We start from the raw sequence: 12,590 nt of genomic DNA on the forward strand, positions 1-12,590 counted from the left end.
TACACGTTACAGGCGATATAGCCTACATAGACTTCTATACGTTACAGATGATGCAGCCTACTTAGACCTCTATATGCTACAGGTGATATAGCCTACATAGACCTCTGTATGTTACAGGTGATATAGCCTGCATAGACCTCTGTATGCTACAGGTGATATAGCCTACATAGACCTCTATATGCTACAGGTGATATAGCCTACATAGACCTCTGTATGTTACAGGTGATATAGCCTACATAGACTTCTATACGTTACTGGTGATATAGCCTACATAGACTTCTATACGTTACAGATGATGCAGCCTACATAGACCTCTATATGCTACAGGTGATATAGCCTACATAGACCTCTGTATGTTACAGGTGATATAGCCTGCATAGACCTCTGTATGCTACAGGTGATATAGCCTACATAGACCTCTATATGCTACAGGTGATATAGCCTACATAGACCTCTGTATGTTACAGGTGATATAGCCTACATAGACTTCTATACGTTACTGGTGATATAGCCTACATAGACTTCTATACGTTACAGATGATGCAGCCTACTTAGACCTCTATATGCTACAGGTGATATAGCCTACATAGACCTCTGTATGTTACAGGTGATATAGCCTGCATAGACCTCTGTATGCTACAGGTGATATAGCCTACATAGACCTCTATATGCTACAGGTGATATAGCCTACATAGACCTCTGTATGTTACAGGTGATATAGCCTGCATAGACTTCTATACGTTACAGGTGATATAGCCTACATAGACTTCTATACGTTACAGGTGATACAGCCTACTTAGACCTCTATATGCTACAGGTGATATAGCCTACATAGACCTCTGTATGTTACAGGTGATATAGCCTACACAGACTTCTGTATTTTACATATGATACAGCCTACATAGACTTCTATACGTTACAGGTGATACAGCCTACTTAGACCTCTACATGCTACAGGTGATATAGCCTATATAGACTTCTATGTGTTACAGGTGCTATGGCCGGCATAGACTTCTGTACGTTACAGGCGATATAGCCTGCATAGACTTCTACACTTTACAGGTGATATAGCCTACATAGACCTACATATACTTCTATACGAAACAGGTAGTTTAGCCCGCATATGCTTCTATGTGTTACAGGTGCTATAGCCTACATAGACTTCCATATGTTACAGGTGATATAGCCCGCATACACTTCTATGTTATACAGGTGATATAGCCTACATAGACTTCTATACATTACAGGCGATATAGCCTACACAAACTTCTATATAATAATTCATTTATTTCAGCAATAAGGCCTCAGGCCCACGTACATATTTCGTGCAAATATTTACAATCGGTGCTGCATTTCATAAATTTTAAAGATATGACGATCGTAGACCGACAGCGTCTTTAACACAATTTGCCAGGTTTTTAAACAGTGAGATATCAGAGGATTGTAACATTCTTACAAGAGTCTGTCTGTGATTAATAGTACGCACGTGTAAATAAGGAAACTATTTAAGACGTATATCATGATAGACAGGACAAACAAAAATAAAAGGAATTTCATTTTCAATAGCATTTAAACTACAGTGTGGGCAAAAACGAATGTTTTTGTCCATACCCTGCCTTCTGTCTGTATTTTGCATAATATCGTGTTCTCCAATTCTAAACAAGGTAAGCATGCGTGCGTATTCTGTATGTAAACTGCTTAGGTATAGCTCAGGAAAGAGTGACACTTTGAACTCTGCATAAAAATGTAGTTTGGAACTGTTTGACACCTCAGAATACCATGTTTGCGTATAGCAATCTTTAACCCTACGCGCAGATTCAAACATAAAGCAATCCACATCACCAACACCTTGTCATTGCCACACTATTCCAAAACCTAGAGAATACAATAAATGCGCTCACTAGGAGTAACCCAACTTTCTCTACCAGCTGCATCTAAACCTACTAACATCTTGTAACACTGTTGGGGGTACCTGTTTTGAGACATGTTTAGATGTTTGAGTCAGTATCTTATACATCTGACATATGTATCTACATAAATACCACAACGGCCACATTCGCCCAATACAGCAACATTGGTAGATTTGGAGCCAACGCAAAATACAAATTTACAAAATTTAGCTTGAAAGCGTTCAAGAAACAACCACTGGTGGACACCCCAAATCTCTGAACCATACAGAATTATTGGTTTGATTTGTAAATCAAACATTATAGACTTATATGCGTTACAGCCGATATAGCCTACATAGACTTCTATACGTTACAGGCAATATAGCCTACATAGACTTCTATACGTTACAGGCGATATAGCCTACATAGACTTCTATACGTTACAGGTGATATAGCCTACATAGACTTCTATACGTTACAGGTGATATAGCCTACATAGACTTCTATACGTTACAGCCGATATAGCCTACATAGACTTCTATACGTTACAGGTGATATAGCCTACATAGACTTCTATACGTTACAGGCGATATAGCCTACATAGACTTCTATACGTTACAGCCGATATAGCCTACATAGACTTCTATACGTTACAGGTGATATAGCCTACATAGACTTCTATACGTTACAGCCGATATAGCCTACATAGACTTCTATACGTTACAGCCGATATAGCCTACATAGACTTCTATACGTTACAGGTGATATAGCCTACATAGACTTCTATACGTTACAGCCGATATAGCCTACATAGACTTCTATACGTTACAGCCGATATAGCCTACATAGACTTCTATACGTTACAGGCGATATAGCCTACATAGACTTCTATACGTTACAGCCGATATAGCCTACATAGACTTCTATACGTTACAGGTGATATAGCCTACATAGACTTCTATACGTTACAGGCGATATAGCCTACATAGACTTCTATACGTTACAGCAGATATAGCCTACATAGACTTCTATACGTTACAGCCGATATAGCCTACATAGACTTCTATACGTTACAGGCGATATAGCCTACATAGACTTCTATACGTTACAGCCGATATAGCCTACATAGACTTCTATACGTTACAGGTGACATAGCCTACATAGACTTCTATACGTTACAGGCGATATAGCATACATAGACTTCTATACGTTTCAGGCGATATAGCCTACATAGACTTCTATACGTTACAGGCGATATAGAATACATAGACTTCTATACGTTACAGGTGATGTAGCCTACATAGACTTCTATACGCTACAGCCGATATAGCCTACATAGACTTCTATACGTTACAGCCGATATAGCCTACATAGACTTCTATACGTTACAGGTGATATAGCCTACATAGACTTCTATACGTTACAGGCGATATAGCCTATATAGACTTCTATACGTTACAGGCGATATAGCCTACATAGACTTCTATACGTTACAGCCGAGATAGCCTACATAGACTTCTATACGTTACAGGCGATATAGCCTACATAGACTTCTATACGTTTCAGGCGATATAGCCTACATAGACTTCTATACGTTACAGGCGATATAGCCTACATAGACTTCTATACGTTACAGGCGATATAGCCTACATAGACTTCTATACGTTACAGGCGATATAGAATACATAGACTTCTATACGTTACAGGTGATATAGCCTACATAGACTTCTATACGTTACAGCCGACATAGCCTACATAGACTTCTATACGTTACAGCCGAAATAGCCTACATAGACTTCTATACGTTACAGGTGATATAGCCTACATAGACTTCTATACGTTACAGGCGATATAGCCTACATAGACTTCTATACGTTACAGGCGATATAGCCTACATAGACTTCTATACGTTACAGGCGATATAGCCTACATAGACTTCTATACGTTACAGGCGATATAGCCTACATAGACTTCTATACGTTACAGCCGATATAGCCTACATAGACTTCTATACGTTACAGGTGATATAGCCTACATAGACTTCTATACGTTACAGGCGATATAGCCTACATAGACTTCTATACGTTACAGGCGATATAGCCTACATAGACTTCTATACGTTACAGCCGATATAGCCTACATAGACTTCTATACGTTACAGCCGATATAGCCTACATAGACTTCTATACGTTACAGGCGATATAGCCTACATAGACTTCTATACGTTACAGGCGATATAGCCTACATAGACTTCTATACGTTACAGGCGATATAGAATACATAGACGTCTATACGTTACAGCAGATATAGCCTACATAGACTTCTATACGTTACAGGTGATATAGCCTACATAGACTTCTATACGTTACAGGTGATATAGCCTACATAGACTTCTATACGTCACAGGTGATATAGCCTACATAGACTTCCATACGTTACAGCCGATATAGCCTACATAGACTTCTATACGTTACAGCCGATATAGCCTACATAGACTTCTATACGTTACAGCCGATATAGCCTACATAGACTTCTATACGTTACAGGCGATATAGCCTACATAGACTTCTATACGTTACAGCCGATATAGAATACATAGACTTCTATACGTTACAGGTGATATAGCCTACATAGACTTCTATACGTTACAGGCAATATAGCCTACATAGACTTCTATACGTTACAGCCGATATAGCCTACATAGACTTCTATACGTTACAGGTGATATAGCCTACATAGACTTCTATACGTTACAGGCGATATAGCCTACATAGACTTCTATACGTTACAGGCGATATAGCCTACATAGACTTCTATACGTTACAGGCGATATAGCCTACATAGACTTCTATACGTTACAGGCGATATAGCCTACATAGACTTCTATACGCTACAGGCGATATAGCCTACATAGACTTCTATACGTTACAGGTGATATAGCCTACATAGACTTCTATACGTTACAGGCGACATAGCCTACATAGACTTCTATACGTTACAGGCGACATAGCCTACATAGACTTCTATACGTTACAGGCGATATAGCCTACATAGACTTCTATACGTTACAGGCGATATAGCCTACATAGACTTCTATACGTTACAGCCGATATAGCCTACATAGACTTCTATACGTTACAGGTGATATAGCCTATATAGACTTCTATACGTTACAGCCGATATAGCCTACATAGACTTCTATACGTTACAGGTGATATAGCCTACATAGACTTCTATACGTTACAGGTGATATAGCCTACATAGACTTCTATACGTTACAGCCGATATAGCCTACATAGACTTCTATACGTTACAGCCGATATAGCCTACATAGACTTCTATACGTTACAGGCGATATAGCCTACATAGACTTCTATACGTTACAGCCGATATAGCCTACATAGACTTCTATACGTTACAGGTGATATAGCCTATATAGACTTCTATACGTTACAGCCGATATAGCCTACATAGACTTCTATACGTTACAGGTGATATAGCCTACATAGACTTCTATACGTTACAGGCGATATAGCCTACATAGACTTCTATACGTTACAGGCGATATAGCCTACATAGACTTCTATACGTTACAGGCGATATAGCCTACATAGACTTCTATACGTTACAGGTGATATAGCCTACATAGACTTCTATACGTTACAGCCGATATAGCCTACATAGACTTCTATACGTTACAGCCGATATAGCCTACATAGACTTCTATACGTTACAGGCGATATAGCCTACATAGACTTCTATACGTTACAGCCGATATAGCCTACATAGACTTCTATACGTTACAGGTGATATAGCCTACATAGACTTCTATACGTTACAGGCGATATAGCCTACATAGACTTCTATACGTTACAGGCGATATAGCCTACATAGACTTCTATACGTTACAGGCGATATAGCCTACATAGACTTCTATACGTTACAGCCGATATAGCCTACATAGACTTCTATACGTTACAGGCGATATAGCCTACATAGACTTCTATACGTTACAGGCGATATAGCCTACATAGACTTCTATACGTTACAGGCGATATAGAATACATAGACTTCGATACGTTACAGCCGATATAGCCTACATAGACTTCTATACGTTACAGGTGATATAGCCTACATAGACTTCTATACGTTACAGGTGATATAGCCTACATAGACTTCTATACGTTACAGGTGATATAGCCTACATAGACTTCTATACGTTACAGCCAATATAGCCTACATAGACTTCTATACGTTACAGCCGATATAGCCTACATAGACTTCTATACGTTACAGGCGATATAGCCTACATAGACTTCTATACGTTACAGCCGATATAGAATACATAGACTTCTATACGTTACAGGTGATATAGCCTACATAGACTTCTATACGTTACAGGCAATACAGCCTACATAGACTTCTATACGTTACAGCCGATATAGCCTACATAGACTTCTATACGTTACAGGTGATATAGCCTACATAGACTACTATACGTTACAGGCGATATAGCCTACATAGACTTCTATACGTTACAGGCGATATAGCCTACATAGACTTCTATACGTTACAGGCGATATAGCCTACATAGACTTCCATACGTTACGGGCGATATAGCCTACATAGACTTCTATACGTTACAGGTGATATAGCCTACATAGACTTCTATACGTTACAGCCGATATAGCCTACATAGACTTCTATACGTTACAGCCGATATAGCCTACATAGACTTCTATACGTTACAGGTGATATAGCCTACATAGACTTCTATACGTTACAGGCGATATAGCCTACATAGACTTCTATACGTTACAGGCGATATAGCCTACATAGACTTCTATACGTTACAGGCGATATAGCCTACATAGACTTCTATACGTTACAGGCGATATAGCATACATAGACTTCTATACGTTACAGGCGATATAGCCTACATAGACTTCTATACGTTACAGCCGATATAGCCTACATAGACTTCTATACGTTACAGGTGATATAGCCTACATAGACTTCTATACGTTTCAGGCGATATAGCCTACATAGACTTCTATACGTTACAGGCGATATAGCCTACATAGACTTCTATACGTTACAGGCGATATAGCCTACATAGACTTCTATACGTTACAGCCGATATAGCCTACATAGACTTCTATACGTTACAGGCGATATAGCCTACATAGACTTCTATACGTTACAGGCGATATAGCCTACATAGACTTCTATACGTTACAGGCGATATAGAATACATAGACTTCTATACGTTACAGCCGATATAGCCTACATAGACTTCTATACGTTACAGGTGATATAGCCTACATAGACTTCTATACGTTACAGGTGATATAGCCTACATAGACTTCTATACGTTACAGGTGATATAGCCTACATAGACTTCTATACGTTACAGCCGATATAGCCTACATAGACTTCTATACGTTACAGCCGATATAGCCTACATAGACTTCTATACGTTACAGGCGATATAGCCTACATAGACTTCTATACGTTACAGCCGATATAGAATACATAGACTTCTATACGTTACAGGTGACATAGCCTACATAGACTTCTATACGTTACAGGCAATATAGCCTACATAGACTTCTATACGTTACAGCCGATATAGCCTACATAGACTTCTATACGTTACAGGTGATATAGCCTACATAGACTTCTATACGTTACAGGCGATATAGCCTACATAGACTTCTATACGTTACAGGCGATATAGCCTACATAGACTTCTATACGTTACAGGCGATATTGCCTACATAGACTTCTATACGTTACAGCCGATATAGCCTACATAGACTTCTATACGTAACAGGTGATATAGCCGACATAGACTTCTATACGTTACAGGCGATATAGCCTACATAGACTTCTATACGTTACAGCCGATATAGCCTACATAGACTTCTATACGTTACAGGCGATATAGCCTACATAGACTTCTATACGTTACAGGCGATATAGAATACATAGACTTCTATACGTTACAGCCGACATAGCCTACATAGACTTCTATACGTTTCAGGTGATATAGCCTACATAGACTTCTATACGTTACAGGTGATATAGCCTACATAGACTTCTATACGTTACAGGTGATATAGCCTACATAGACTTCTATACGTTACAGCCGATATAGCCTACATAGACTTCTATACGTTACAGGCGATATAGCCTACATAGACTTCTATACGTTACAGGCGATATAGCCTACATAGACTTCTATACGTTACAGGCGATATAGAATACATAGACTTCTATACGTTACAGCCGATATAGCCTACATAGACTTCTATACGTTACAGGTGATATAGCCTACATAGACTTCTATACGTTACAGGTGATATAGCCTACATAGACTTCTATACGTTACAGGTGATATAGCCTACATAGACTTCTATACGTTACAGCCGATATAGCCTACATAGACTTCTATACGTTACAGCCGATATAGCCTACATAGACTTCTATACGTTACAGGCGATATAGCCTACATAGACTTCTATACGTTACAGCCGATATAGAATACATAGACTTCTATACGTTACAGGTGACATAGCCTACATAGACTTCTATACGTTACAGGCAATATAGCCTACATAGACTTCTATACGTTACAGCCGATATAGCCTACATAGACTTCTATACGTTACAGGTGATATAGCCTACATAGACTTCTATACGTTACAGGCGATATAGCCTACATAGACTTCTATACGTTACAGGCGATATAGCCTACATAGACTTCTATACGTTACAGGCGATATTGCCTACATAGACTTCTATACGTTACAGCCGATATAGCCTACATAGACTTCTATACGTAACAGGTGATATAGCCGACATAGACTTCTATACGTTAAAGGCGATATAGCCTACATAGACTTCTATACGTTACAGCCGATATAGCCTACATAGACTTCTATACGTTACAGGCGATATAGCGTACATAGACTTCTATACGTTACAGGCGATATAGAATACATAGACTTCTATACGTTACAGCCGACATAGCCTACATAGACTTCTATACGTTTCAGGTGATATAGCCTACATAGACTTCTATACGTTACAGGTGATATAGCCTACATAGACTTCTATACGTTACAGGTGATATAGCCTACATAGACTTCTATACGTTACAGGCGATATAGCCTACATAGACTTCTATACGTTACAGCCGATATAGCCTACATAGACTTCTATACGTTACAGGCGATATAGCCTACATAGACTTCTATACGTTACAGGCGATATAGAATACATAGACTTCTATACGTTACAGGTGACATAGCCTACATAGACTTCTATACGTTACAGGCAATATAGCCTACATAGACTTCTATACGTTACAGCCGATATAGCCTACATAGACTTCTATACGTTACAGGTGATATAGCCTACATAGACTTCTATACGTTACAGGCGATATAGCCTACATAGACTTCTATACGTTACAGGCGATATAGCCTACATAGACTTCTATACGTTACAGGCGATATTGCCTACATAGACTTCTATACGTTACAGGCGATATAGCCTACATAGACTTCTATACGTTACAGGCGATATAGCCTACATAGACTTCTATACGTTACAGGCGATATAGCCTACATAGACGTCTATACGTTACAGGTGATATAGCCTACATAGACTTCTATACGTTACAGGCGATATAGCCTACATAGACTTCTATACGTTACAGGCGATATAGCCTACATAGACTTCTATACGTTACAGGCGATATAGCCTACATAGACTTCTATACGTTACAGGCGATATAGAATACATAGACTTCTTTACGTTACAGGTGATATAGCCTACATAGACTTCTATACGTTACAGGCGACATAGCCTACATAGACTTCTATACGTTACAGGCGATATAGCCTACATAGACTTCTATACGTTACAGGCGATATAGCCTACATAGACTTCTATACGTTACAGGCGATATAGCCTACATAGACTTCTATACGTTACAGCCGATATAGCCTACATAGACTTCCATACGTTACAGGTGATATAGCCTATATAGACTTCTGTACGTTACAGCCGATATAGCCTACATAGACTTCTATACGTTACAGGTGATATAGCCTACATAGACTTCTATACGTTACAGGTGATATAGCCTACATAGACTTCTATACGCTACAGCCGATATAGCCTACATAGACTTCTATACGTTACAGGCGATATAGCCTACATAGACTTCTATACGTTACAGCCGATATAGAATACATAGACTTCTATACGTTACAGGTGATATAGCCTACATAGACTTCTATACGTTACAGGTGATATAGCCTACATAGACTTCTATACGTTACAGCCGATATAGCCTACATAGACTTCTATACGTTACAGGTGATATAGTCTACATAGACTTCTATACGTTACAGGCGATATAGCCTACATAGACTTCTATACGTTACAGGCGATATAGCCTACATAGACTTCTATACGTTACAGGCGATATAGCCTACATAGACTTCTATACGTTACAGGCGATATAGCCTACATAGACTTCTATACGTTACAGGCGATATAGCCTACATAGACTTCTATACGTTACAGCCGATATAGCCTACATAGACTTCTATACGTTACAGGCGATATAGCCTACATAGACTTCTATACGATACAGGCTATATAGCCTACATAGACTTCTATACGTTACAGGCGATATAGCCTACATAGACTTCTATACGTTACAGGCGATATAGCCTACATAGACTTCTATACGTTACAGGTGATATAGCCTACATAGACTTCTATACGTTACAGGCGATATAGCCTACATAGACTTCTATAGGTTACAGGCGATGTAGCCTACATAGACTTCTATACGTTACAGGCGATATAGAATACATAGACTTCTATACGTTACAGCCGATATAGCCTACATAGACTTCTATACGCTACAGGTGATATAGCCTACATAGACTTCTATACGTTACAGGTGATATAGCCTACATAGACTTCTATACGTTACAGGTGATATAGCCTACATAGACTTCTATACGTTACAGCCGATATAGCCTACATAGACTTCTATACGTTACAGCCGATATAGCCTACATAGACTTCTATACGTTACAGCCGATATAGCCTACATAGACTTCTATACGTTACAGGCGATATAGCCTACATAGACTTCTATACGTTACAGCCGATATAGAATACATAGACTTCTATACGTTACAGGTGACATAGCCTACATAGACTTCTATACGTTACAGGCAATATAGCCTACATAGACTTCTATACGTTACAGCCGATATAGCCTACATAGACTTCTATACGTTACAGGCGATATAGCCTACATAGACTTCTATACGTTACAGGCGATATTGCCTACATAGACTTCTATACGTTACAGGCGATATAGCCTACATAGACTTCTATACGTTACAGGCGATATAGCCTACATAGACTTCTATACGTTACAGGCGATATAGCCTACATAGACGTCTATACGTTACAGGTGATATAGCCTACATAGACTTCTATACGTTACAGGCGACATAGCCTACATAGACTTCTATACGTTACAGGCGATATAGCCTACATAGACTTCTATACGTTACAGGCGATATAGCCTACATAGACTTCTATACGTTACAGGCGATATAGCCTACATAGACTTTTATACGTTACAGCCGATATAGCCTACATAGACTTCTATACGTTACAGGTGATATAGCCTATATAGACTTCTATACGTTACAGCCGATATAGCCTACATAGACTTCTATACGTTACAGGTGATATAGCCTACATAGACTTCTATACGTTACAGGTGATATAGCCTACATAGACTTCTATACGCTACAGCCGATATAGCCTACATAGACTTCTATACGTTACAGGCGATTTAGCCTACATAGACTTCTATACGTTACAACCGATATAGAATACATAGACTTCTATACGTTACAGGTGATATAGCCTACATAGACTTCTATACGTTACAGGCGATATAGCCTACATAGACTTCTATACGTTACAGCCGATATAGCCTACATAGACTTCTATACGTTACAGGCGATATAGCCTACATAGACTTCTATACGTTACAACCGATATAGCCTACATAGACTTCTATACGCTACAGGTGATATAGCCTACATAGACTTCTATACGTTACAGGTGATATAGCCTACATAGACTTCTATACGTTACAGGTGATATAGCCTACATAGACTTCTATACGTTACAGCCGATATAGCCTACATAGACTTCTATACGTTACAGCCGATATAGCCTACATAGACTTCTATACGTTACAGCCGATATAGCCTACATAGACTTCTATACGTTACAGGCGATATAGCCTACATAGACTTCTATACGTTACAGCCGATATAGAATACATAGACTTCTATACGTTACAGGTGACATAGCCTACATAGACTTCTATACGTTACAGGCAATATAGCCTACATAGACTTCTATACGTTACAGCCGATATAGCCTACATAGACTTCTATACGTTACAGGCGATATAGCCTACATAGACTTCTATACGTTACAGGCGATATTGCCTACATAGACTTCTATACGTTACAGGCGATATAGCCTACATAGACTTCTATACGTTACAGGCGATATAGCCTACATAGACTTCTATACGTTACAGGCGATATAGCCTACATAGACGTCTATATGTTACAG

This window comes from Haliotis asinina, chromosome 12, assembly GCF_037392515.1.
Source record: "Haliotis asinina isolate JCU_RB_2024 chromosome 12, JCU_Hal_asi_v2, whole genome shotgun sequence".
NCBI lineage: Eukaryota > Metazoa > Mollusca > Gastropoda > Lepetellida > Haliotidae > Haliotis > Haliotis asinina.